The sequence below is a fragment of the Enhydra lutris genome, unplaced genomic scaffold, assembly GCF_002288905.1.
Source record: "Enhydra lutris kenyoni isolate GAN:26980312 unplaced genomic scaffold, ASM228890v2 scaffoldscaffold24, whole genome shotgun sequence".
Lineage (NCBI taxonomy): Eukaryota > Metazoa > Chordata > Mammalia > Carnivora > Mustelidae > Enhydra > Enhydra lutris.
Window position 1 is genome coordinate 23,385,872 of NW_019154108.1, and position 24,483 is coordinate 23,410,354.

At 38.6% G+C, this 24,483-nt stretch overlaps 1 protein-coding gene and 1 pseudogene across 4 annotated transcripts in view; both read left to right on the forward strand.

Moving 5' to 3' along the window:
- Window positions 1–24,483, forward strand: part of LOC111150736 (ABL proto-oncogene 2, non-receptor tyrosine kinase) — a 111,464-nt gene that overhangs the window by 16,814 nt on the left and 70,167 nt on the right. The gene's annotated exons all lie outside the window — the stretch shown is intronic.
- LOC111150622 lies at window positions 10,881–22,901 on the forward strand (annotated as a pseudogene).

Genomic DNA, 24,483 nt, shown 5'->3' on the forward strand with positions numbered 1-24,483 from the left:
TAGGTAAATCATAATTTTTCTTCTCTACAAGGGGCACTTGGAAGTCATCCTAAAGTACTTTCTCATTCATATAGGTAGAAGAGCTAGCTAGGGGCTCTAAGGTAAAAAGGAATGGCGAACCAGTGGTGCTAACTCCAGAAGGTGGTAGAAGGGAGAGTTGTATGTGGGTGCCCTGGGGATCATGACACTCCGTAGATAGGAATCATTGTGCAGCTGGTCCTTATGGAAACTGGAGCCGGTAAGCAACTAGAAATTGAGACTGCGTGCTCCATCCTTCTCTTTCGGAGGCTGCAAGGTTTTGGCATCTTTTTTGCTGTGTACATCTGTTCAGTTTTCCTTTTCTTCCAGCTGGCTTTCTCGGTTTTAGCTTGTATATGGAGTGTAATCACTGTGAGCTTCTCTTTATCATGAAAACTCTCAATATATTCTTTTGGCATTAATCCTTGCTGCTAAATGGCTCAGTCTTACTCTTTTAAAATTTAAATAATTTGTCTATTTATTGAATGGTCAGTATCTTTACATGATTTAAAATTCATATGGTACAGAAATGTTCCTGCCACTTCCTTTCCCCTGGCCACTCAAATTTTGGCAATCCATTCACCAGGGTCTTGTGTATATTCCAGAGATACAGTATATATGTATGTGTATGCCTGTATATCTCCCCAATCCTTTTTTTTTTTTTTTTTTTAAGACCAGTGGAAACATGTATGTATGCATTGTTTTGCACCTTGGCTTTTTCAACTTAATTTATCTTGGGGATTCTTTCATGTTAGTAAATAAAGAACTTGCTTCTTTTTTTTTAATGCATGCATAGCATTTCATTATAGGGATGAAAAGCCTTATTTTTTTTTTCAAACATGTTAGTGTAGCTATAGGATAAATGCCTTGAATTGAACTTGATGACAAGAAAAGATATGGATATTTCATAATAACCACTTATTGAATAAACTATCTTTTTTTTTTTTTTAAAGATTTTATTTATTTGGCAGAGTGTGAGAGAGAGAGAGCACAAGCAAGGGGAGTGACAGGCAGAGGGAGAAGCAGACTCCCTGCAAAGCAGGGAACCTGATGTGGGGCTCAATTCTAGGACCTTTGGATCATAACCTGAGCTGAAGATAGACATTTAACTGAGCCACCTAGGCACCCCGAATAAACTATCTTTTATTCACCTTTTTGTATACTAAAAATCTTGTGCACATTTAATTCTATTTTTGGATTTTCTGTTCTGATGATTTGCCTGTCTAATTATGTGCCAGTACATGCTGTTTTAATTTTGGTATCTTTTTTTTTTTTTTAGATTTTATTTGAGAGAGAGTGCATGCGTAAGCAGGGAGGGGCAAAAGGGGAAGGAAAAGGAGAAAGAATCTGAAGCAGACATGGAGCCCCATGTGGGACTCAATCTCATGACCCTGAGATCATGATCTGAGCCAAAACCAAGGGTTGGATGTTCAAATTGACTGAGCCATTCTGGTGCCTCCTAACTGTGGTACTTTCTGTAATGTGTGGGATAGCATGGTGGTTAAGAATATGGACTTGTGCTAAACTGCTTTGCTTTACAATCTTGTCTTTACCACTTCCTTAGCTGTGTGTCCTTTGCCAAGTTACTTAACATCCCTATAGTTTTGTGTCCTTATTTGTAAATTGGAGATGATGATAATACCTATTTGATTAGGTTGTTATAAGGTATAAATGAGTTCATGTATATAAAGTTCTTAGAACAGTGTTTGGCATATAGTTAGTATTATCATTTTAACAGTTTATTATTGCTGCTATCTAGTAGGGCTGGTTCTTCATTGCTCTTCATTTTCAGAATATTCCTGGGTCTCCTTTCTTGCCTATTTTTTTACATTAATTTAAGAATCATTTGGTCTGTCTGGTTAGGGTAGACTAGGTTATGGATTGGTAACAATAGCCCCCCGCTGCCCCGATCTTAGTGGAATAACCCATCAAAAGTTTGTCACTCACAGTACATGTTCAGTGTGGATCATTGCATGTATGTTGGTGGAAGGGCTTGGCGGGAGGTAAGAGAGGGGCTGTGCCCATCTTTTGTAACCAGACACCCAGGCTGGAAAGTTGGCAGATGCCATTGCATGGGGAAGAGGAATGAGGAATCAAATACTAGTGGAAACTTTAAAAGTTGGAAGAGACAGGGGCGCCTGGGTGGCTCAGTGGGTTAAGCCTCTGCTTTCAGCTCAGGTCATGATCTCAGGGTTCTGGGATCGAGTCCCACATCGGGCACATCGGGCTCTCTGCTCCGCAGGGAGCCTGCTTCCTCTTCTCTCTCTCTGCCTGCCTCTCTGCCTACTTGTGATCTCTCTCTCTCTGTCAAATAAATAAAATCTTAAAAAAAAAAAAAAGTTGGAAGAGACATATATCACCTTTTTTTTTTTTTTTTTTTTTTTAATGTAGGCTCCTCACCCAGTGTGGAACCCAGTGCAGGGTTTGAACTCATGATCCTGAGATCAAGAGCAGGTACTTAATGACTGAGCCACCCAGGTGCCCCCATCACTACTACTTCTTTTTCATTGGCCAAAGCAAATTGCGTGGCCTTAAATCATGTCACAGGGATGGGGAAGGTGCAGTTTTGCCTGTGCCTGGGAAGGCAGCTAGAATATTTAGTGGAGAGCAGTGATGATTACCCTAGTTTGCTTTACTGTTTGCTAAATATTGAGTAACTGTTTGTGTTATATGCAATGCACTAACCCCCAAACTTAAAAAACCCTAATTTCTATCTAGTAACTATGCTGAGTTCAAACTCTAGAATCTCTGAGTGATGTTAGATTCAGAGGAGGTTTGTCTGGGTCCAAGTAGCTGTGAATGAAACAGGTCAGTTAGCTGGTTTGTTAACCACAACAACATTTTATTAGTATTTTCTTAGGCTCCTTGGTGGGTGGTGGGAGTGGAGATATAAAGGGAACTTCCGTTTTTAACTCTGCATATATCTATATTATTTGAATTTCTTTTTTATAGTGAATATATGTTGTGTAAAGAGAAATGTTAACACAACCTATCACAAAGGATCCTTTGATGTCCTATTCGTACTAAATTAAGTAATGTATAATAAGTGGCACAACCTGAACTGGAATGTAATGTAAGGCTCTGACCCACTGTGCCTTTTTTTGTTTTTTTTTTTAAGATTTTATTTATTTATTTGAGAGAGAGAGCATGAGAAGGGAGAAGGTCAGAGGGAGAAGCAGACTCCTGCGGAGCTGGGAGCCCGATGTGGGACTCGATCCTGGGACTCCCGGATCACGACCTGAGCTGAAGGCAGTGACTTAACCAACTGAGCCACCCAGGCGCCCCCACTGTACTTTCTAGTATACCAAAATGTCTCTTTTATTATTTTTTTTATTTTTTAAAGATTTTATTTATTTATTTGACAGACAAAGATCACAAGTAGGCAGACAGGCAGGCAGAGAGAGAGGAGGAAGCAGGTTCCCCGCCGAGCAGAGAGCCCGATGCGGGGCTTGATCCCAGGACCCTGGGATCATGACCTGAGCTGAAGGCAGAGGCATTAACCCACTGACCCACCCAGGCGCCCCAAGCTGCCTCTTTTAATGCATGGGCTTTTGTGTATAGCTTTCTAAAGACAATGTAGATGCTTTTGTTACTAGCAGTGAACATAGAAAACTGTTTACTTTGAAGAAGATGATTTTTGGGAAAATAATAGAAGTGAAGTGAAGAATGATTTAAAGAAAGTTACCTTGAGGACCTCAGTGAGAGGGCATTCTGTACTAACAGGGAGGGTGATTTTGCATATTAACTGTTTTCTGGCTTGAAGATCTTTCCTGGAGCATTTAGTTTTATATTTGACTTGAGTTTTAAGGGATACTTTACAAAGCCAGCAGAATGACCAAATGTAGTATGTTTGTGTTTTATATCGTTATTTATCCAAGTATAACATGTTTATTAAATACAAATCCCTTGTTGGGCACCTGGCTGCCTTAATTGGTTAAATCTTCAACTCTTGGTTTCTGCTCAGGTCATGGTCTTGTGGGATTGAGTCCCAGGTTGGGGTCTGCGCTCAGCTTGGAGTCTGCTTGAGATTCTTTACCTTTCCCTTTCCTTCTCCTTCCCCCCACCTGCACACATGTTCTCTTTCTCTCTCTCTCTCAAATAAACTCTTTTAAAAAGATTATAAATTCCTTGTTTCATCTTTTAAATTAGAAGAAAGGGGAAAGCTAATTTACTACTCTTTATTTCTTTAAATAGAAAGGAAAATAACTTTTTCTTTTTTCTTTTTTTTTTTATTTGACAGACAGAGATCACAGGTAGGCAGAGAGGTAGGCAGAGAGAGAGGAAGGGAAGCAGGCTCCCTGGTGAGCAGAGAGCCTGATGCGGGGCTCGATCCCAGAACCCTGGGATCACGACCTGAGCCGAAGGCAGAGGCTTTAACCCACTGAGCCCCCCAGGTGCCCCGGGAAATAACTTTTTCGTATTACAAAAGCATATATTTCATTATGGGAAAAAAAGTACATTAAAAAAAAAAAAGTAAAAGCAAATGAAACCTCAAAATCCACCTTGCTATTTAGAGACAACAATCATTAAAGATTTGGTATGTATCATTTGAAACCCTCTTTATGCATAGAATTTGTATTGTTAACCAAAGTGCATACAAAACATGTAATTTTTTATTACTTTTTTCTTTTTAAAAAATTTTTTTTTAAGATTTTATTTATTTATTTGTTAGAGAGAGAGCAGGAGCACAGGCAGACAGAGGGGCGGCAGAGGGACAAGCAGGCTCCCCGCCGAGCAAGGAGCCTGATGTGGGACTTGATCCCAGGATGCTGGGATCATGACCTGAGCCGAAGGCAGCCGCTTAACCAACTGAGCCACCCAGGCGTCCCTTTTTTAATTTTTATTGTGTGTTATGTTAGTCACCATACAGTACATCATCAGTTTTTGATGTAGTGTTCCATGATACATTGTTTGCGTATAACACCCAGTGTTCCATGCAATCCGTGCCCTCCTTAATACCCATCACCAGGCTCACCCATCCCCCACCCCTCTCTCTTCTAAAACCTTCAATTTGTTTCCCGGAGTTCATAATCTCTCATGGTACTTTTTTCACTTTATACTTGATCCTTGGGGATTAAGGGTACCAATTCCCCAGCAGTTAAAAATCCACGTATAACTTTTGACTTCCCAAAAACTTAACTACTAATAGCTTACTGTTGACTAGAAGCCTTACTAATGACATAAACTGTCAATTAATACATATTTTGTGTTACACATATTACATACTGTACACTTAAAATAGAGAAAATGTTAAGAAAACCGTATTTATAATAGCCAAGGTATGGAAGCAACCTAAATGTCCATATAAGATGAATGGGTAAGGAAGATGTGGTATATGTACACAGTGGAATATCATGCAGCCATTAAAAAGGATGATACCTTGCCATTTGTGATAATGTGGATGGACCTAGAGGGTTTTAAGCTAAGTGAAATAAGTCATACTGAGAAAGATAAATATGATTTCACTTAATGTGGACTCTAAAAGCCAAAAGCAATGAATAAACAAAAAGCAGAATAAATAACAGAGAATAAACTTATGGTTGTCAGAGTGTAGGGGAAATGGGAGGATGGGCAAAATGGGTGAATGTGTAGGCTCCCGTTATGGAATAAGTCACTGGAGTAAAAGGCGTAGTGTAGAGAATATAGTCAGTGATACTGTCATAGTGTTACATGGTAACAAGTGGTAGCTAATTGTGGTGAGCACAGCATAGTGTATGGAGTTTTTAAATCACTGTTGTATACCTGAAACAAATGTAGCATTTTGTGTCAACTGTCTTTTTTTTTTTTTAATTTTATTTATTTATTTGACAGACAGAGATCACAAGTAGGCAGAGAGGCAGGCAGAGAGAGAGGAGGAAGCAGGCTCCCCACTGAGCAGAGAGCCCAATGTGGGGCTTGATCCCAGGACCCTGGGATCATGACCTGAGCTGAAGGCAGAGGTTTAACCCACTGACCCACCCAGGTGCCCCTTGTGTCAACTATCTTAAAAAAATTAAGATCCTAAGGAAAATACATTCTACAATTTATTTTTAAAAGATTTTATTTAACAGAGGGAGACACAATGAGAGAGGAAACACAAGCAGTGAGAGAGGGAGAGGGAGAAGCAGGCTCCCTGCTGAGCGGGGAGCCTGATGTGGGGCTTCATCCTGGGACTCCAGGATCATGACCTGAGCCGAAGACAGACACCCAGCGACTGAGCCACCCAGGCGCCGGGAAATCCATTTCATAGTGATTTACTGTATTTATTGAAAAGAATCCGTGTATAAGTGCACCCATTGTATATATTTTGCACCTTATATATATTTTGAGCCTTATAAATCTTAAGGGAGGAAGGGTTTTTTGGGGCTCCTCTTTTTTTTTTTTTTTAAGACTTTATTTGGCAGAGAAAGACATAGCAAGAAAGGGAATGCAGGCAGGGAGAGTGGAAGAGGGAGAAGCAGGCTTCCCACCAAGCACCGAGCCCCATGTGGGGCTCGATTCCAGGACCTGAGCCGAAGGCAGACGCTTAACAACTGAGGCACCCAGGCGCCCCTTGAGTCCTCTTTTTAGGACTTCTGTATTTACTTCTCACACTGTTTAATATCCATACTTTTGCTTTGTAATTTTTATTGTTATTCCTGTTTCCTCAGTTAGATTAAGTTCCTTGGAGTTTTCTGTATTCTTCATTCTGCTGACTCATATTAAGTTAATTTAAGGACAGGATGTACATTAATGGAAGAGATTGTAGGGAAACAAGTAGAAGACATTTCATCAATTATTTCAGGGTATAGATCAATCACTAAATCACTTACAGTCCAGCATTGTTCAATTTGCTGATACAACCAAAAACTATGTACAAATTTGTACACATATATTTAAAATCCTTCCCTTTTTTAAAGCTAGAGTAAAGTATTCCTATGATTATAATTTTTTACAATATGCTCCTTTGAACAGAACATACTTAGTTTGAGGAATTAACTCTTGAAAATAAAATGAGGATAGTAGGGTTATATTTTATTTTTTTTTAATGTCATGAGTTGTTTAATGTTTTTTAAGAGGAAAGTGTGGGTTTACTTAAGTCTAGTTTTTAGGTGGTGATTTATAAAAGAATATCACTCCCACAATGTTAACAGGTAATTTGTAAATGTACATATTAACTGGTAATATGTAAAAATCTCCTGGCTGAGGCCTACTTAAAAAAATTTTTTTTTCCAAGGTTTTATTTATTCATTAGAGCGAGGGATCACAAGTAGGCAGAGAGGCAGGCAGAGAGAGAGGGGGAAGCAGGTTCCCTGCTGAGCAGAGAGCCCGACACGGGGCTCGATCCCAGAACGCTGAGACCATGACCTGAGCCGAAGGCAGATGCTCAACCCACTGAGCCACCCAGGCGCCACCCCCCTAAAAAAACTTTTTAAAGAGCGCTTATGGTTACTGATTCTGTTAAGTATAGATGATCAGTAATATGTATTAAGTTGCATCGAATGATGTATATATTCCAGTGGTTAAGATTAATTTTTTTACTGTCTTTAAAATTTATTTTTTTAAATAGGTTTTTTGTTTTGTTTTTTTTTTTTTTTGGACACAGAGAGATCACAAGTAGGCAGAGAGAGAGGAGGAAGCAGGCTCCCCGCTGAGCAGAGAGCCCGATGCAGGGCTCAAGCCTACAACCCTGAGATCATGACCTGAGCCAAAAGCAGAGGCTTTAACCCACTGAGCCACCCAGGCGCCCCTGTCTTTAAAATTTAAAAGGATTTTTTTCCTCACAGGTATTCTCCTCAAGGATAGATACAGAAATTAATCATACCGTGGCTTGTAAAAGAGTTTAAAACTTGGGCATGAGTAGCTGATAAATTAGGAAAAAAAATACAAATCTCAGAAAAATGACAAGAAATGGGGAACCATTTTGTATAGAAAAAAGACTGCTAAAAACAAAATGTGTTGTGTGTGTTTGGTTTTTTTTTAAAGATTTATTTGTCAGTATGCAGAAGCAGGGGGAGCTGCTGGCAGAGCAGGCAGAGGAAGAAGCAGGCTCCCCACTGGGCAGGGAGAACCTGATATGGGACTCGATTCCAGGAACCTGAGATCATGACCTGAGCCAAAGGCAGACGCTTAACCTACTGAGCCACCCAGGCAGCCCACTAAATGTTATTTCTAAAGGCAACATCTCAGTTGTGCAGAAAAGAGTTAACATAGGGGACTTGAGACTACTATCCTTAGAATGGTCTGCTTACAATAAGGCTGGCTCTTGGCTAATTTTGGGAACTTAGATTTTAAAAGAAATTCACAGTTCTGAACTGTGAAGAGTGGCTCACTGTGCCTAAACTGTACAGTGTGGTTTATGTGAAACACCTGCTTTCCATCTAGGAGTCTAGAATTTTGGTGCATGGTAGACAGAGGAAAAGCCAGGAAAAACCTTGCTGAATCTCTAATGAACTTACCCTGTAGACAATATTTTACACGTGTTATACTTAACATTTCTGGAGGAGTTAAATGTATCCGTATGACTCTCATGGGAAAAGACTGTTGGAAACTTGTGTTTGATTTCTTCTATACCATCTGCCTTTTCTTTTTGCTGCTTTTGCTTTGTTTCCTTTTGCTTTAATAATGAATATGACAATCTGCTGAGTCCTCTGAGTTTTCCTAGTGAATCATCAAAAGCTGGGGGTTGAATGGGACCCCCTTCCCTTGATACAACAGTAGATCAGATAACTTTGTTACTGGAGTCACTTTGCTCATATAAAGCCTCTGGACACAGAAGTCTCTAATGTAGGTAGATGACATTTTTTGGGGCTTAAGATGTGTCTGGATAGGGTAATAGAACAAATGATACTAAAAATAAGTTTGGGGTCTGTAAGAGAGGGAAAAAAGTTCTTAATTTGTGACTGAGAAACTTTGTCTAAGGTTCTGTTTTTGTGAAACTGGATCTTGGTGTCAGGTTCTCTGCTAAGTTTCTGTAATTTATGGAACTGTGTTCTGCAAGGAGAACTGAAAATGACAAATGTGACTCTAGAAAGCACTATGATGTAGAAGTATAAGGTTTTGGAACTAGGCAGATTTTGGTTAGAAGTCTGATTTAACTGATTGAACTTACTTTATTTCGTTATAAAGTGAGGATAATAGCTGCTGTATAGGGTGATTTGAGAAATAAGATAATGTATATAAAGCTGCCATTATGTCTTGCACAAATTGACTAAAAAATTGTTAGTATTCTTTTTCTGTTCTTCCAATATGTGGAGAGATTGAAGTTTAAGCAGGAGAAAGAGAAGCTGAAGTTTGTGTTTCTCTTTTAATTGGTTTAATGTGAGGTTGTGTAGCAAGGTTAGTGAGTAAAGAAGAGGAAGTTTTAGACATCTAGAAGTTTAAAGTTTAGAATATTAAATTTTAGATTAATCTATCCATTTTAAATTTATTTCTGAAATTGCCCAGTGGAACTTTTCCTGGTTTATTTTAAGAGTTATGAATATATATATATATATATATATATATATATATATTTTATTTAGAGCCATGAATATCTTAAGAACTAAGAATTTCGGGTGATGAGCACAGAGTGTTGTATTGTATGGAACAGTTAAATTACAGTATTGTACACTTGAAACTAATATAACACTGTATGTTAACTAACTGGAATTAAAAACTTGAAAAAAACTAAGAATATCTTAAGTACAAAATAAAGAAGGGGCTGAGAAGTTCAGAAACATTATGAATGTTTTCCATACCTTTATGGTGAGGTTGTCATGAATTAGTTGACAGCTGTGTGTTAGTGTGTGTGTTGTTTTTTTTTTTTTTTTTTTTCAAGATTTTATTTTTTTATTTGTCAGAGAGATAGAGTATAGGCAGGCAGAGTGGCAGGTAGAGGCAGAGGGAGAAGCGGGCTCCTTGCTCTGCAGGGACTCGATGTGGGACTCGATCCCAGGACCCTGAGATGATGACCTGAGCCGAAGGCAGCTGCTTAACCGACTGAGCCACCCAGGCATCCCCCCCCCCTTTTTTTTTAAAGAAGTTAGTGTGTTTTAATAACTGACTAAACACATAAACCTCTCTTTTCTTACCATGATTATTCCAGGTAATGGACAATTCGGATTAGTTTATGGGCATATTACCTTATTAGAATTTTTAGAATCAGTGTTTATAAAGATAGTGGCTTTTTTCTTTTTTTAATTTGACAGAGAGAGAGAGAGAGATCACAAGTAGGCAGAGAGGCAGGCAGTAGTGGAGGTTGGGAGGTGGGGGAAGCAGACAGGGAGCCTCTGTCTGCTCCCCTTCCTCTCTCTCTGCCTGCCTCTCTGCCTACTTGTGATCTCTGTCAAATAAATAAATAAAATCTTTAAAAAACAGAAAATTAAAAAAAAAAAAACAAAAAAAACCCCCAGAATTGTATAATTCTGGTACTGCATCTGTGTTTTTTTTAAATAACTTTTAGGGGTGCTTCACTGGCTCAGTTGGTGTAGCATGCAACTCTTGATCTTAGGGTTGTGAGTTCAAGCCCCACATTGGTGGGTGTGGAGCTTACTTAAAAAAAAATTAAAAAGTAACTTATTTTGAAAGTTTCAAGATTATAGAAGAGTTGCAAGAAAAACATTAAGAACCCTCATTTACTCTTTGCCCAGATTCCCCAATTGTTAATACTTTGTCTCATTTGTTTTTATCATATTTCCCCTCTCTCCTTTTTCTCTTTCTCTTCTCATTCCTTAACGAGGTGTGTATATAAAATCACCTCTAGAATATTAAAAAAAAATGTTCCTAATGAACCAAATAGGTATATTCTGAAGAAAAAACAACCTCCCTTGTGGTTTGGATATGCATATCAGGTGAAGAAATACAGATGATCCCTGACTTATGATGACTTGACTTAGGATTTTCAACTTCACCATGGTGCGAAAATGATACCATTCAGTAGAGACCATACTGCAATTTTTGAATTTGATATGCAGTATGATACCTTTTTGATGCCGGGCAGTGGCAGTGAGCCGAGCCACAGAGTTCTGCCAGTGATGTAATCAGGAGGGTAAACAGTTGATGGTACCCTTACAACCATTCTGTACCCATATACCCTGTTTGTCACTTTGAGTACATTCATTATTCCATAAATTGCATGAGCTGCTCAACACTTTATTATAAAATAGGCTTTGTGTTGGATGATTTTTCCTAACTGTAGGCTAATGTAAGTATTTTGAGGATGTTTAAGGTAGCCTAGGCTAAGCTGTGATGTTTGGTGGATTAAGTGTATTAAGTGCATTTTCATCTTAAAGTATTTCCACTCATAATGGTTTTGTTGGGATGTAACCCCATCATAAGTTGAGGAAGGTCTGTAGTTCATTAAAATATGGTGATGAGAGTTTTGTTTCTTTCCGTTGGGCCACAGGAGGTCTCAGAGTCATGTAGGCTAAATTGCCCAACTGTGAAGCTTGTCTGATGATTTAGTGTTCATCTTTTTCAGTATGTTATTACCCTCTGGGTTCTGTTATTGCTGTTGAGAATTTAGCTGTCAGTATAATTATCCTTCTTAGAGACAGTGTCATTTCTATGCTGTGGTTTTACAAATCTTTTTGTCCTTAATCTGCATTTTCACTGCTAAGTAACTAGGTATAGATTTCTTACTGTTTATCCTACTAGTGGTTATTTGTACTTCCTAAACCTTCAATTCTGGAGAAGTCTCGGCAGTTATATCCTCAAATATTGCCTCCTTCCCATTTTCTGTACTCTTTTCTTGAATCTTGTTTAGACCTATGTTGGACTTTTTGTTTTGTCCTCATGTTGCTTAACTGCTGTCCCATGTTTTCATTTGTTGTATCACTGTGCTGCATTTTGTGTATTTCTTCAGAGTGACCTTTAGCTGGTCTGATCTGCTGTTTAATCTATCCATTTAACTTCTCATTTTAGTTAATATATTTTGCATTTCTGCAAGTTCTATTTGATTTTCCTTAAAATATCTGGCTTTTTAAAAAAATTGTGAAATACACATAAAATTTACAATTTTAATCATTTAAAAATATACATTTGAGGGCATTATTATATTCACATGGTATAACCATCACCACCATCCACCCCCAAAACTCTTTCCATCTTACAAAACTGAAACTCTGTACCTTTTAAACAAAATAACTCTCCATTGCCCCTTCCTCTGGCCCTTGGCAACCACTATGAATTTGACTACACTAAGTACCATCAAGTGGAATTATACAATATTAGTCCCTTTGTGATTGGCTTATTTCATTTAACATGATGTCCTCAATGTTCATCCATGTTGTAGCATGTTCAGAATTTCCTTTTTATGGCTGAATGATATTTCATTGTATGTGTGTACCACATTTTATTTATTCATCTATCAGTGGACCATTTGGGTTACTTCCACGTTTTGACTATTGTGAATAATGCTGCTGTGAACATAATGTATACAAATGTCTCTTTGAGCCCTGCTTTAATTTCTTCAGGTTATATATCCAGAGTGGAATTGTTGGATCGCATAGTAATTGTATTTTAATCTTTGAGTAGCTGCCATACTGTTTTCTTGTCTTTTTCTTGAAGATTTTATTTATTTATTTTCCAGAGAGAGAGCACAAGAGCCAGAGAAAGCATAAGAGTACAAGCAAGGTAGAGGGAGAAGCAGGCTGTCCACTGAGCAGAGAGCCTGATGTGGGACTTGATCCCAGGACCCTGAGATCATGACCTGGACTGAAAGCAGAGGCTTAACTGACTGAGCCACCCATGTGCCCCAATAAAGTGGTTTTTAACAACAGAATAAAACTCTAAGGAATAATCTTAAATGACAGAAGCACATTTTATTTCTGACAGGTTTAATGGGGCCAGTACTAATAGTGTTTACACGATGGCTGGCATTGTTAAAAGGTGGTTTACAGAGGTGTTACTAAATTGTCCCAACAGCCCTGTAAGATAATAGATTCTCTAAATAACCCTGTAATAAAACAAGCAGACATTAAATAAATCAGTAAAAGTTGAGGTACATAATGTTATGAGAAGCAGTAATAGAATTGTATCTAGTCAGGGAGGTTAGTGTTGATTTAGTTGAGGTTTGAAGGGTGGGTAGCCATTAATTAGGTCCATGGGTCGGAGTGGGGAAGAGTGTCTTAGATAGGGGGAACAGAATGTGTAAAGATGGTGTGGATGGAAAAAGGAGGATAGCATTGTTTTCAGTGCATTCAAGTATGATTGAAAGATTTTGTGTACTTTGTACTCTTTTTTTTAAAAAGATTTTTATTTATTTATTTGACAGAGAGAGATCACAAGTAGGCAGAGAGGCAGGCAGAGAGAGAGGAAGGGAAGCAGGCTCCCTGCTGAGCAGAGAGCCTGATGCCGGGCTCGATCCCAGTATGCCGGGATCATGACCCGAGCCGAAGGCAGAGGCTTAACCCACTGAGCCACGCAGGCGCCCCTGTACTTTGTACTCTTTAGTAGATTTTGCTTGCTTGCAAAAACATGAAATAGTCATTGTTTTGTTTTTATTTGTGTATAGGTTGTTGATGCCTTAAAAATTATTTTTTAGTTCTTCAAATTTCCACATGTTTTCAGAAATTACAGGGTATGTAAAAGAATCATTTCAAACCCCTTTCATAGTTTCTCAAATTGATTTCTGGTAACCTCTGGCTCTTTGGGAAACACTCTACTTGATATTCATAATTTCATTGTTGACTTTCAGATCAGTGAGATGGTATGAGTAATTTCCAAAATAATTTCCTTTCTTTTAAATTATTAGGAAATTATTATAGAAGATTGGAAAAATACATGCTTTGGGGATTAGTACTTTTAGTGAATTTGTTACTATCAGAGACTTAAAGTTCAACTTAATAAGCAAAAAAAACCTGTTCCTTACCAGTCCACTAGGGGATACTCCAGGACTTAGAAAGAAAATCCAGTTGCCACTACACAAAGTTTTAAAATTGTCTCCTGTTTGGGGTGCCTGGGTGGCTCAGTCGTTAAGCATCTGCCTTCAGCTCAGGTCATGATCCTAGGGTCCTAGGGTTGAGCCCCACGTCAGGCTCCCTGCTCAGCGGGAAGTCTGCTTCTCCCTCTCCCACCCACCCTGCTTGTGTTCCCTGCGTCTCTTTCTGTCAAATAAAGAAAAAACAAGTCTTTAAAATTACCTACTCTTTATAAAAATTACTACTTTCCTATTTGCTTATATGGAAAAAAAAAAAGACTTCGGTCTGGTTTGGGCTATTAATTTAACCATAATAGTTACCTGTGGAAGAATTTGCAGGATTTTTCCAACTTTTTAAAGGTATAATTGACAAATAGGAATTGTATACATTTGATTAGAACATCCAAGTTGTGGGCGTCGGAGTTGTGGCTCAGTCAGTTAAGTGTCTGCCTTCAACTCAGGCAGTGATCCCTGGATCCTGGATGGATGCTCAGCAGGGAGTCTGCTTGTCTCTCTCACTCTTCCCCTCCCCCTGCTCATGTGCCCACACGCTCACTCGCTCTCAAATAAATAAAATATCAGGTTGTATGTTTATATTTTGATGTATGTTGACGATACAACATGATGTTTTGATATACATATATATTGTGAAGTGAACACAAGCTAATCATTTTCTTTTTTATTTTTTGGTAAGACCTACTCTCAGCAAATTTCGGGTATATGACACATTTTATTAAGCATAGTCACCATACTAGACAACAGTTCTCCAGAATTTATTCATTTCGCATAACTGAAACTTTGTACCCTTTGACCAGCATGTCCTCATTCCCTTCCTCTCCCCAGAACAACCATCATTCTACTCTTTGTTTCTGAGTTTGACTATTTTAGAGTCCACATATAAATGAGATAATGGAATTTGCTGCATTTTTAAAGTGTGGAAACTCAGTGTGATTCGTTGGCCAGTTTTTCTGATGGTAGTCCCTTAAACTTAATTCTTTGAGCACTTTAGAAAAAACTGGTTATTTTTGTTTCTTAGTACAGGGAAGTTTTCTCATTTATTTTCAAATTGTGCTTTTCCTTGGAAAGGCAAAAAAGGTGGTATTTGGTTTGAGTTTGTTAAAATTTTCTCCATTGTATGATATATGATCTTTTAATCTCTTAACTTAGAAATGAAATATGACCTTAGCTACACGTAACACAGGACCATTGGTGCTGCTATTAAAGGCATTCAACAGAATTTAGTATTATCTTGATTTCTCTCTGGTAATTTAAGTAGACCAGTGCAATTATTTAATACTCTCAAGAAAAATATAAAAAATTGAGTTCTATTTTTAAAATAGCAAAGTTTACTGGCGATTCACAGACCTGTACCCCTGGGGCTAATAATTCATTATATGTTAATAAAAATAATAAAAAAAATAGCAAAGTTTCAAGAAATTTAGTCTCAAAAAATTTAGTCTCTTGAATTAGGAAAAGGTTATCAGACTTAATGTTTCAGAAAGTACTTCAGTTAACCAAAATTTTATCGTTTTTTTCTAGATTCATTTAAAAAATTTTGTCTATTATAGGATTGTATGCATTTTCTGCATAGGATGTACATGACTTCTCTGTGCACACAAATATCTTTAGGTTAAATGACTTTTCTGATTTAACTCTTCAATTTACCTGATTTCTACTATTTATAAACCCAACAAATGGGTGATATCATGTGCCATCATGACAGCATGATTTAGAAAATGGAAAGGCAGGCTGGGATAAGAACAAGTATATTTAGGGACACCTGGGTGGCTCATTCAGTCAAGCATTTTTCTTTGGCTTGTGTCCTGATCCCAGAATCCTGGGATCAAGTCCCCTATCAGGCTTCTTGCTCAGCAGGGAGCCGGCTTCTCCCTGTACCTGCCACTTCCCTGCTTGTGCTCTCTCCCTCTCTCTCTGACAAATAAATAAAATCTTAAAAAAAAAAAGAAAAGAAAAGAAAAGAAAAAAAATTTATTCTTGCTCAGAAAATAAAGCAGTGAAGGAATTATTCAGTAAGTTTGTTTTGATTAGAGTTTGGGTGATACCTTTACAGGATATTAAAGAAATAACAGTATTGGGTGGAAGCATTTTATTTGACATTCTGATTCCATATTTTTTTGTTTTATCTCTCTTTCCCTAGCAAAATGGGGAGAGAGCTAGAGAATGTTGGGATAATACGGCTCTTTGGTTGTGCTTCTGGATAGATGACTGGCATGACCTTGATGCTAGCTGAACATACCTGTGGTATAATGAGAGCCAGAATAGTCCTATGAGCCATTTTTCTTAATTAGTTCTGTAACTACTAAGTCTGATTAGTAATCTCCCTCTTGTATACAGTGACTGATCAATACATTGAACTATGACTGGTTCATGTTTTGTTATATTTTGGCTATAGAGGAAAGGCAGAATGTCCAGAGTACTACAGTTGCTCTTTTGTTTCTATATGTTTTTGTTTGCAGTAAAATGTATGTGTGTGTGTGTTTAAAGGAAACTAAAGACCATTTATGGTGCTTTTGTTTAGGTCCAAACTTAATTTATTTATTTAAATTACGGTTGAACTTAGTTTTATATGACAGATTCCAGTTGATTGTTAAACTTTTTTCTCTAACTTCAGTTTAGGAGGTAATTAATGGTTCCATCTTTCATATAACACTATATAGACTGTTTCTTAATAATTTCAGGGGGAGAAGTTTTTTTTTTTAGTAATAATGGAGATTATTTAAATAATGGGGAAATAGGTGTATATAGTTTAAGTGATTAAATACAGAAAGATTACGCTTGTCATACTACCATGTAATACCTAATGTCTTAATATACAGGAGTTGGATAAGTATATAATACTATCTGAATTTGAAAATTAAGAAGTATAATAGTCTGTTACCAGATGGCTGGCAGAAATCAGTGTTTATTCTTTCCAAGCTGGTTTTACAATTCTCATCCTTTGTGGTAAAATACAAGTAGAAAGTACTTACTTGGAAGGCTGTTAGAGTTAATATTGGTCCATGAAGGAGTTTATCACTATCTTGCTGGGTTTCCTCTTTTGTAAGTAACCTTCTTCTTGTGTCCTTCCTATCCTGTTTTCAAGAGAACTGGGAGGGACTTTCTGGTTAGCTAGTGGATTAGCTGTGATGATAAGGGGAGTGACAGCTGCTTCCACTTCTCCTTTTCCAACATTCTTCCCACCCAATCCCATTAGCTAAGACTTTACCTTCCTGACACACTAGAGCCTGTCCTGGAATAGTCTTTGTTATTGCTCTCTTTAATGACAGAGTTTCTGATAATACCATTGGCACACAACCCTATAATTAGTAAAGGCATTATCATACTGTTTATCTTGTTTACTAGTGAACTAGTGAATGTAGCTAACAAATTCCTAGTGACCAGGTGATTGCTAGTTAATATAAGACTAAAGGGAGCATTAAAGAAGGAGCATAAAACTTCTTGTGCTCTGAGAAATTCCTGAAGAATCATATTAAAACATCCCAGAACAACATAAAGAATGCCGTATTTTTGCAAGTAGTATTCCATATCTTTTTTTTTTTTTCTTAAAGGTTTTATATATTTTGCAAAGAGACACAGCAAGAGCGGGAACACAAGCAGGGGGAGTGGGAGAGGGAGAAGCAGGCCTCCTGCCAAGCAGGGGCAGGCCTGGACCCAGGACCCTGGGATCATAACTCTTAGCAGAAGGCAGATGCTTAATGACTGAGCCACCCAGGCGCCCCAGTATTCCATATCTTGAAAATGCAGGATTGAACTGGAGTGTTTATATAAGTCAAGCAACAATATTACTATTAAATTTGAAATTTTATAAATATTAAGACGAATCACACATTGGTCCAGTTCAAGAATTAAGTTAACACATTAATACAGTTAATGAAGTTAGCACATTAATATAGTGTTAACACATTAAGACAGTTCAAGATTATAAGAGGTATACATTTATTTTTAAAATTTTTTTAAAGATTTTATTTATTTGTCAGAGAGCATGCACACAAGCAGGGGGAGAGGCAGAGGCAGAGAGAGAAGCAGACTCCCCGCTGAGCAGGGAGCCCGATGTAGGGCTCCATCCCAGGACTCTGGGATCATGACCTGAGCCGAAGGCAGATGCTTACCCGACTGGGCCACCCAGGTGCCCCAGAGGTATATACATTTAATTGTCCTGCATCTCTCTGCCTTCAGCTACCTGGTCCTCTTCCTTAGAGGCAAGCAACATTCCTAGTTTAAATAACACTTTAAATATTATTTAAAGGACTTTTTTAGTATGCTTGAATAATAATGACAGCATGACTTCTTGAGTCAGGCATTTCAGATTTTCTTGTATTTAACCATTATTGAGCACCTACCACGCACTTTCTTGACACTGGGAGTATGTTAGTGAACAAATGAAACTCCCTGCCTTTGTGTAAGTGGTAGTGGGTGGAGACAGGCACTAAATAACTGTCTAACAAATGAAACAAGGTAACAAATGAAAGAAGGTAAAAGTTGCCTGTGGGATGAGGGAGACTGCTGAGGGCCAGTTTATAGAAGGTTTGCCTACCATCCTAAGGAATTAGGACTTTATTCTGAGTAGGATGGGAATCTTGGGCCATGGGGGTTATATTTAAAAGTTTCAGTCTGACTGCTTTGTGGAGAATAAATTCTTGGGGACAGGGATGAAAGCAGAGAAGCAGAGAGACACATGAGTCTAAAATAGCCATCAAATATGTAGCACTGTACTAGATACAGTGGGTTTTATCAAATTTAGTTAGGTATCATTTCTCTCTGGGATGTGACTTTCTACCATTGAAGACCAGGTATGAAATAAAAGTGAATTCATAATAAGTGTTTATATTTTCAAATAGTAACTTTAGGAATTATAGTTAAAACTCTGTAGTGATTTAAATTTGATTAGATCCCCTATGTATCACTTGGATCTTGAAGAAATGTGGTAAGATTCCTAAAAGAATCTTCATTACCTTTTATAGTTAGAGCATGAAATAAATTTTTATTCCTTAGGCCTTCCAAAAAAGGCTGAGTGGTAGAGTTTTGAGAAATTAAATATTGGGTGCTATTTTTTCCTCTCTACTTTTACTAGGTAACATTTCAAATTTGAAACTGCTTTGGTTTCTCCAGCATGTATCAATATGCTGAGAAGAATTTAAAAGTCAAAATTCTTAGACTTTAAGCAAGCAGGTTGCTAGTGATGAAAACAAATGGAATATAAAAATGTCAACGTGTAAAATTTAAACTTCTGAATGATTGAATAATATGTCTGAATTTGTTAGCAAACCTGCTCTGTCTGATAGTGTGGAAAGGAGTTGCATCATAGGAAATAAATCTGAAATTTGAGGATCTCAGAACTCTTAATATCTAACTGGGTCAACAGAGCCCCCCCTTTGGGGGGGGCATAGACATAGGGACACTTTGAATAAAAAAATGGGGCTGCCTGGTGGCTCACTTGACCCTTGATCTTGGCTCACGTTATGACTCAGGGCATGATCATAGGGGCATGATCTCAGGGTCCTGACATGGAGCCCCACCTCCTCACTAGGTGTGGAGCCTGCTTGGGATTCTCTCCTTCTCCCTGACCGTCTCCCATTCCCTTCCATGTGTTCAGATGTACTGTGTCTTTTTTTTTTTTTTTTTTTAAAGATTTTTTATTTGACAGAAATCACAAGTAGGCAGAGAGGCAGGCAGAGAGAGGAGGAAGCAGGCCTCCCGCCGAGCAGAGAGCCCGATGCGGGGCTCGATCCCAGGACCCCCGAGATCATGACCTGAGCCGAAGGCAGAGGCTTTAACCCACTGAGCCACCCAGGCGCCCCTGTACTGTGTCTTAGAAAGAAAAATGAAATCATGGATAAGGGAGGCATTAAAAACCAGGCATGGTAAAGGTATAGGAAGTAGATAAGCAAAATGGTCACTGTGAAATATTGTAAATGTAATATAATAGAAATGTAAATAGTGTTGGAAGGAGAAGAGGAATAGAAAATGAAAGTTAAAGGGAGAGCCTAGCATATTGAGAGTTTAGGAAAACTTTTAAATAAGGAATTGCTGGATCCAGTCAAGTTCAGAGAGAGAGTTAAAATGACTTAACATATACACTCCAAAAGAACTCTGAGAATGAATACCAAAGCTGTCTTGTGCAACTTAGGCATACTACGTAATTGTAGTTACATTCTAAAAGGGCAAATTATTTATTCTTGATTTCTGTTAATTTGATCGCTTCTCTAGAGTGCCTAAAATATGAAAACAAAATATATCCCTCAGTTTGGTTCATGGAATCAAAAGATTTTTGAGCTGAAAATAACCTTAGAGTGATCTCTTCCCCCTGCCCCTTATTTTTACAGGTTGGAGAAGTAGAAACACAGTGATAAATTTTCATATCCAGTTATGATGGAGGAAAGATTAGAACTCAGGTCTTCTGACTTCCAGTTCAGTGCTCTTCCACGTGTTTTGCCTTATGTTTGTTTTTGAGTTACAGTTTTTTGACTATTTAAGTTGTATATTAACAAAGACAGGAATTTTGTTGTTGTTGTTAAATTGCTAAGAAGGTAACAGTCTTGTTACCAAAACAAGTAACAGTCTTGTTAGTTAAAGTCAACCTGTATTTTGTAGGAATACATTATCTAAACTTTCAGTCTTAATTGCCAGCTTTATGACTGTTTATTGCTTCCTTATATATTTTGATTTGAATTAGTATTTATCATAGTTAAATTTATTTAGAAGAGTTAAGTGTGCAAAGTATAAGTGGCAACTTATCTGTTAAAGTAGAAACTTACCAATTTTATTTTTATTTTTTAAAGATTTTTCGTATTTGAGACAGAGCACGAGTGCACGTGGGTAAGGGGAAGGGCAGACTCCCCCGCTGATTAGGGAGCGCCATAATTGGTTTATTAGTCCCAGGATCCTGGGATCAGGACCTGAGCAAAAGGCAGAAGCTTAACCAGCTGAGCCACCCAGGTGCCCCCGAACCTTACTAATTTTAATATGAAGAACCAGTTTGGCTTTATAGGATATCTGATTTATGGAAAATTTTAGGGCATTTGTTGCTATTTTTTGAGGTACAAATAACTAGAAGTAGATCATTATGGTCTTGCTGGTAAAAATCTTTGGGACACTTGATTTTAACATACAGCTAAGGATGTTTTTAGTACCATTTTAATTTGTTTAATAGTTTAAATTAAATAGAGAAAGTGTCTTTACAACTATTAAATTTTAAGTAACTTTATCCTTAAACTCTTTTTTTTTTTTAAATTTAAGATTTTATTTATTTGACAGAGATCACAAGTAGGCAGAGAGAGGAAGGGAAGCAGGCTCCCTGCTGAGCAGAGAGCCTGATGCGGGGCTTGATCCTAGGACTCTGGGATCATGACCCAAGCCGAAGGCAGAGGCTTTAACCCACTGAGCCACCCAGGCGCCCCCCCACCGCTAAACTCTTTTTGACGTGATTATTTAGCAGGCCAAATTTTTACAGATTTGTAGAAACAAATTTTATTAACTCCCAATAAAATACTTAGTTTCCAAAGCTTTGAGGTAATGAGGCCCTTAAGAATAAAAGTTTGATGGAGTAATTTTTTTGTAAAAGCATACTTAAGAGGACTGTAAATATATATCCTGTGTATCTTTTTCTTTTGAAACTTTTACCTCAATTCGGAATATAGTGTAGTCGTTAAACAAATACATTTTGGATGTGTATTAAATCACTGAGTATTAAATGTATATTAAATCACTAAGTCAGTTTTCCCATTTGTAAAATGGGAGTAATAACAGTGCTTAATGTCACAGCATTGTAAAGGTTTAATGAGATAATGTGTGTTAAGAATGTAGACCTTTTCTTCTCCTAGAAAACACCAATCTGTGATGATGCTGGTGCTGCAGAAGGGCCCAGAGACCCAGGATGGGTGTGGGGGCTGCAGTGGGAGGCCGACATAGCGGCATCCAAGATGAGTCTTGGCTGTGGGTGGGGTGGGACTAAGGCCTAGCCGAAGTCAAGGAGTGGTTCCGGGTCACCAGTCTGGACCACCTGTTCAAGGACATGAAGATCAAGTCCCTGGAGATTTCTTCTCCCAGCCCGTCAGGGAGTCTGAGATCACTGACTCTTTCCTTGGGGCATCCCTTGAGGATGAGGTTTTGAAGATTATGCCTGTGCAGAAGCAGATGCCTGCTGTCCCGCAGACCAGGTTCTAGGCATTTGTTGCCATCGAAGAGTACAGTGGACACATTGGTCTGGGTGTTAAGTGCTTCAGGGAGGTAGCCACTGCCATCCATGGGGCCATCATCCTGGCTAAACTCTGCATTGTTCGTGTGCTGTGAAACTATAAGGGGAACAAGATCAGCCAGCCCCACACTGTCCCTCACAAGGTGACCGGCCACTGTGGCTCTCCTTGTGCACCTCATCCCTGCCTCCAAAGGCGCTGGCATTGTCTCAGCCCATGTGCCCAAGGAACTCCTGATGATGGCTAATACTGACAGTTCCTGCACCTTGGCCAGGGGCTGCACTGTCACTTTGGGCGACTTTGCCAAGGCCACTTTGGATGCCATTTCTAAGACCTACAGCTATCTCACATCCCCCCTACCCCCAGTCCCAACCTCTGAAAGAGACTGTGTTCACCAAATCTCCCTATCGGGGATTCACCAACCAGCTTGTAAAGACCCACACTAGAGGGTGTAGAGGACTGGCCACCGCTATAGTTTTATATAAGAAAAATAAAGAGAATTAAAGCCTGGGAGGGGGAAAGAATGTAGCCTTTCTGAGTTCATATCCTAATTCTGCCACTTATTTAGTTGTATGATATTGTAAAAGTTAAGTAGCCCTTCTTAGCTTCCTTTGTTCAGTCCTCTTTAGTCTTCCCTGAAGGAAGCCCATGTTTGCAGTGGAGTCATTTTTTTTTCTTTCAGCCAGTTTCCTGCTCAGAGATGTGGAGATCCAGAGGCCTGTTTTTATTTTGCTTTGTGTTTCTTTTTAGTTCTACCTGGCATTGTTTCTGCTCACACGGTTTTTGTGATAGGTGTTATAGCATTTTCATAGGTTATTTTGTATGCTCATGGAAGTGATGTGGTAGAGAGGGGAAAAAGGGAAGGAAAAAAGCTGATGATACAGAAGAGGAGGAGAATTGCTGGTGGTAGGGATTGGAGCTTGTACAGGAGGGAAGGGGTTAGATAGAGAAAAGATAGTAGTTCATTTATCATAACAAGAAGGAAGACAGAACATATGGGTGCAGTTAGATGCTGGTATGGTGGGTGGGTGCGATGATAATTCCTGGAAATCCTCTTCTGACTGCTTTAATTTTCTAAGCAAGTCATCAGCTGAGAGTGGGAAAGGGCATGGAAGAAGATACTAGAAGTTCGAGAAGAGGAGAGAGCACGTAAGTGTTTAGAGAAGTGGGAGAGTGCATGGGCTAGGGAAATAGATTATGATTACCAGGCAGAACTCTGGGCTCAGTTGAGGTTAAAGGTCATGAGTTAAAAGAGGCCATTTAGCTTGGTTGTGTGCTTTTTTGCTCCAGTACTCTCCTTGAGTAGTAGGAGAACAGAGAATTGAATTTAAGCAGGATTGCGGTTTTGCAAAGTGAGCATGTCCAAGTGAGAGAGGAGTGGATGATCAGAATGATGCATCATGGAGTTTGACCCGGGTAAGGAGAGAAGAGGGGACTTCCAGCGGGGAGGGAGAGTGGAAGGATGGTTGGGTCAGTAGATTTGAGGTTCTGCTGGGATCAGATGATGGCAGGAGCTCCTGTACGAGAGGGAGTGAACTAATAGGATAGAAGATGTATTCAAAAGTGGTTGCATGAAACTGAAATTGCTGAGAAGGGTGCACTGCAGTGTGTGGATAAGGTAAGGTTACATTTAGTTCTTTGATCTTCAAGCAACTCTGTAATGTAACTAGTGTAAGCATCATTATTCGTGTTTGATGAAAAACTGAAGCTCAGAGAGGTTGGACAGTTGCCCCAAGGTCACAAAGTTAGGACTCATAACTCTGTTACTCTGATTCTCAATATGCACTCCTCTACCGTACTGTATCAATTTTCTGAAAACTAGTGGTTTATTACCTTCCCTTTGAAACTAAAGGGCAATCTCAAATCAAGAGTTAATAAAGGTACATGAACAAAATTTATTTTGTTCAGAAGTCTTCAGAGACTAACTTTAGGGTAAGGGTGATGTTAAAGGGTTTATTGCTTCTGATATTATCTAACTGACCTAACTGAACACACACACACACACACACACACACACACACACACACACACACACACTAGAGGCTTAAGTATGACAGTTTTGTTTAAACCTCCTTTTGTAAGGAGACTTAAGATGCCTAGAGGACAGGGCAAGTAGGAGTGAACTATTCTTTCAGCTGCGTGCCTGGACAGACAGCTGTGCTGTCGAATGTGTCTGCCCAAAGCCATGTGCATTCTTACGGAGGCAGTTTGCACCATTGCAAGATCTCTTGGAAAGGATACTTAGCTCTTAGATAACGTCTGTTTGGGATATGATTGTCTTCTGTCCTCCAGCAAGATAGTAATTATTCTTTTTCTTTGTGTTCTTACACAATTTAGTTTTGTGTTTGGGGTAGATTTTGAAGAATTCTTTTTTTTTTTTTTTTAAGATTTTGT